Source organism: Arachis hypogaea, chromosome 10 (assembly GCF_003086295.3).
Source record: "Arachis hypogaea cultivar Tifrunner chromosome 10, arahy.Tifrunner.gnm2.J5K5, whole genome shotgun sequence".
NCBI lineage: Eukaryota > Viridiplantae > Streptophyta > Magnoliopsida > Fabales > Fabaceae > Arachis > Arachis hypogaea.
The window spans coordinates 74,898,952-74,904,275 of NC_092045.1; positions in this window are offsets into that span (position 1 = coordinate 74,898,952).

The following is a 5,324-nucleotide window of genomic DNA, read 5'->3' on the forward strand; positions in this document are numbered from 1 at the left end:
AACCCAAAACTATTTAATCTGCCTAACTGAGATTTACAAGGTGACCATAGCTTGCTTCATACCAACAATCTCTGTGGGATCGACCCTTACTCACGTAAGGTATTACTTGGACGACCCAGTACACTTGCTGGTTAGTTGAACGGAGTTGTGTCCACACATAAGTGCCATAATAATGATTCCATACAACAACAAAAAATACTACATTGATGTGATCACAATTTCGTCCACCAGTCGCGCAACTTTCTGTTCGAAACTCTTTTTGCCAAAAATCTGGGTGACGCGGTCGCATGGTTGACGCGATCGCGTGAATGGCCAATTTTAAAAAATGACGCGGACGCGTGGGGCACGCGTTCGCATGGGAAGGCTTGGGCTTCTAGCACGAGTCCAGCCCAATTCCAGCTCAACTTTCGGCCACACACCCTTTTTACGTCGATTTACAGGGCCACGCGGTCTCGTGGGTGACGCAGACGCGTGGGAGGCTTATTTTCGATAGGACGCGGATGCGTCAGTGATGCGGTCGCATGGGCAAACTGTGCCAAGGGTACGCCTCCAGCCATGCTTTCGCGTGACTCTCTGTTCAACTTTCTTTTCTTCATAACGCACTGGTGACGCGGATGCGTCAGCGACGCTGTCGCGTCGCGTGCGTTTTTTTTTAATATGTAGTATGCAGAATGCAAAATTGATATGAATGTTATGAGTAATTCCAGGTTCAATGAAAAATAAAATAAAACTTGAAAACAAATAAAACTAAATAAAAATGAAAAAAGAACGATCATACCATGGTGGGTTGTCTCCCACCTAGCACTTTTAGTTAAAGTCTTTAAGTTGGACATTTGGCGAGCTCCTTGTCATGGTGGCTTATGCTTGTACTGATCCAGGAATCTCCACCAATGTTTGCAAATCCAATATCCTCCGTGATCCCAAATCTTGTTTCTACACCCGTCTTCAAGTTGATTATCATGATTCCATCTGGGTGGTTCAGCTTTAGAATTCTCACTGAAGCGTCCAAATAACTTCCTAGACCCATTCAATTGAGCTCTATACCAACCTTTGTAGTTAAACTTAAAGCTTCCAACCATAATGAACTTTGTAGGATAATTCTCACCACTGACCATCTTCCTCTTACTCTTTATGCCATAAAGAGCTCTAAGTTGACCATCCGTCTCCAGTAGCCCATATTCAAGTGGAATTAGGAAGCTAAGGGATATGAATTTTACCCACTAGAATGTTGTGAAGGATGACGGCAACTTAGGGGGAGGTGTTTCTGATGAACGTGCAAGCTCCACTCCCTTATGCTCCTCTTCGACATCTGCCACCTCTTTGTAATCTTCAGTATCAACCTCTTGATTTTGGTGAATTTCTTCCAATTTAATCTCTTCTTCATTGTTCACCAAGGGCATGGGATGTTGTGCTTCTTCTTCTTTAATTTCCATGTCAAGTCCAATGGGAGAGGATTCAAATGTAGATAAGAATTCATTAATGATTGAATCCATCTCTTGATCGTCTCCTTCGAAGTCTTCAACTATGATATGCTTTGGAGGTTGTACACCCTCCTCAACATCAGCTTCAAACATCTTTGAAGGATGCTCTATAACTTGACTTTCCCATGGAGGTTCAGCATCTCCTAAGTCTTCAACCACTGCCTCCTCTTCCTCTTCAATAATCCCGGCTTCCTCCACTTGTTCCAATACTAAATCGTGCTGCTCACTATCCACCGAAGTGCCCAATTTCTCGTTCCTGCTATGTTCTTCAGTAGATTTCCCACATGCAGTCATGGGGGTTCTTTGAATATCCGAATGTCGGAAAGGTAATTGATTTCTTGCTTGATCCAGGTATTTAAGTATGAAATCGTATTCATCCTCGATGATTTTCTTTTCAACTATTTCTTCACCTTCAAGCACAAAATCCTCCTTGTCGTCTTTTTTCACTAATTCTTCAATCGCTCCTTATGAAGTATGGATTCGCGAAGATGATCCCTTATCTCTTATTCCATGTCAATAGTATCATTGGGATCATGTTGCTCCTGGGTTGATGGATGTGGGTGCCCTTCCATGGATGGTGGTGATGGGATGGGTGGATCATTATGTGGTTGAGATGGAAGGGAAGTGGAGCTTGAAGGTTGAATATCGGGTGTAGAGGGTTGGCCCAAGCGGGATATAAGTGCTTGAAGAGTAGAAGCGGGACTAGTGATAGAGGCAAGTTTGCTTTCTATGGAGGTTTGGGGTGGATATGAGGGTTCATTTGTTGGGAAAAAAGGTTCATAACACGGAGGTGGTTCCTCTTGATAAGGATATAGAGATGGTGTATATTGAGGTGGTGGTTCTGGGTATGGTTCATATGGTAGTTGGTGTGGTGAATAAGGATTAGGGTCATATGGAGGTGAATGGTGGAAAGGGGCTTGTAAGTGTGGTGGTTCAAAGTTATGTTGTGAGGATGGTCTCTGAGCATACGGTGGGGCTTGTTGGTAGCTACTAGGCGGTCCACCATATCTATCAGCTTGGTATGCATTGTAGGATGGTCTTTGTCTGTGATATCTTGGAAGGTGTTGTTGCCTAAAGGGTTGATCAGATCCTTTTGGCTCCGTCCATCTTTGATTGTATTGACCTTGATGCATATTCCTGTTATAGCTTCCATTCCTTGCAACAAAATTAGAACTAAGCTCAAAGCGAGAGGGGTGAGAATTCATAGTAGTTGTCAGAAATAAAGGAGAAAAAGAAGAAACAAATAAACAAGTAAAGAAAATTTTTTTTTTGAAAAATATTTACAATAACCAATAATAAGGCACACGTTTGCAATTCCCCGGCAACGGCGCCATTTTGAGGAACTGAAGATTGATGGTTTAGAGGTTATAGTAAACTCTCGTTGTAAGTATAGTTACTAAACCAAGCAATCAACCTTTCTTACAAACATTTTGGTTGTCACAAGTAACAAACCCCTAAATCAATTGATAACCGAAGTATTTAAACCTCGGGTCGTCTTCTCAAGGAATTGCAGGGAGGTATGTTCTGATTATTGGTTAAGAGTCTTGTAAATTGGGTGTTTTGAAAGTAAGGAAGAAGTATGTTGAATGATAAGAAAAAAATAAAATAGCAATAATAAAATAAACTCTTGGCAAGGTATAAGAACTGGAAGTCCTATCCTAGTTATCCTTATCAATTGTGATGAGAATTGTATTTTTCTCCTACTTTGTTAACCTCTAACTATGAAGGTAAGTTAAATGAATGAATTAATTTGAATCCTCAAGTCCCAGTCTTTCCTTGGGAAAAGTTAGAGTTATTGGATCTCGAATTAATTCTTGAAGAATTCCAATTTTCAGTCAACAATGAGTTTGATAACTCAAGAGTTACCAATTAATCAACCAAAGCCAAAAGGGAATAAAATCTACTTGAATGAAAATAATTTGGATAGAGCCCAAGCATCAGTAACATATAAGTCTGAAATACCTCAATTGCATTAATAAAATAAAATCAATCCAAATATGAAGAGTCATAAGCCAAATAAGTAACATCAATAATCAACAATTAAGAGAAGTCGAAATAAAAAGATATTGAACCTGATAAAAAGATGAGATAAAAATGTTCCTAAGTTCTAAAAATCCTAATCCTAATCCTAAGAGAGAGGAGAGAACCTCTCTCTCTAAAAACTACATCTAAACCTAAAATTGTGAATTAGGAATGCCTGTTGAGTCTCTACATGTTCCCTGACTTTAATCTGTGTTTCTAGGCCAAAAACTGGGTTGAAATGCGGCCCAGAATCTCTGCAGCGACTTTTGTAATTCTGCAGATCGCGCACGTCACACGTCCGCATTGTCCACGCGTTCGCGTCACTTAGCATTTCTCGTACCACGCATGCGCGTCGTCCAAGCTTTCGCGTCGTTCGTGCAGCTTCCAATCGGCGCGGTCGCGTCAGGCACGCGAATGCGTTACTCTGATTTCTTCCATTTCGCGAGGTCACGTGAGCCATGCGACCGCGTGACTTTTCGCTGGTCATCTCCTTAATTCCTTGTATTCCTTCCATCTTTGCACACTTCCTCTTCATTCTCTAAGCCATTCCTGCCCTATGAAGCCTGAAACACTTAACACACAGATCAAGGCATCGAATGGTAATAAGAAAGGATTAAGATTAGCTAAATTAAGACTAAAAAAGCATGTTTTCAATCATAGAACTAAACTAGGAAGAAATTATAAAGTCATGCAAATCCTATGAATAAGTGGGTGAAAAGCTTGATAAAATCACTCAATTGAATACAATATAAACCATGAAATAGTGGTTTATCACTCAGCCCTACCAACGGACTTGATTTTGAAGATATTTCTTCTTTCAGATGGAAAAACCATAAGAAGAGGCAGGTGTATGTCGCGTGATTAGTATAATAGATTGAACCAGGCAGATAATATGGTCACTCATTTCAAATCGGAGGGGGGAAGGTAGCGGTCCTTCATTTGGACAATCCCCTGAAAGAGGCTGATTGTGTGCGGCTGTCTTTGTACGTTTTCGAAACTCGTGTGGTTGTTCCAGTTGCTACTCCACTTGACTGGACGTGGTTTTTCTTGGTGGTGACAACCATCGGCAAGCTATGTGCTAGGTTTTCAACAGATGGTCGTTCCAGTTCATTGATTACGTGGGACCCGTTGGGTTTCTGGAGGTCTGTTATTCCTGATCCAGGGTCTGACTGTTACCACTTCAACCACAGTGATGACTGGTCTGCTTATGCCTTTGTCGGCATGGTAGGTTGTGATGATTATAAGATTCTCAACCTCACAAAGCGTCACCTGACAACTGCTGGATACGACATGCAGACGTATCTTTCGAATGCGGGTCAGTGGAGTCCCGCTGCTCGGACCCCGCCAATGGTTGATAGACTGAGGAGTGGGTATGCCGTGGCCAACAATTATGTTTTTTGGGTCAATAGTAAAGGTAGATTTCGGAAGAAACCGGTCTCTGTGGTTAGGTACGCAACACTAGAGTCTACATGGAATGAGATAGAAATAGGTGCAGGTGCATGTGTAGATTATCCTACCTTGATTGGCCACCATGATTGTGTGAATTTTGTTACCTATGAGCAGTCCTCTTTAAGGTTCGGAGTACATGTGATGACCATCAACCTTGGACCTTCAGGTGCAATGGCGTGGGGTCGGCATCTCTTTATTGGTGATCCTAACCTGACCGATACACCATGTGTTATGTTTGGTCGCAACCTTCTCGGGATCAGCCATTTTATCCGTGATTTTGACGTACTTGAGTCGTCGCTTGATGCGGTCATATCGGAGGCCCAGCTCTGCTCTGTTGGGCTGACTGACGGAGTTGTAAGGTTTATTGGACGC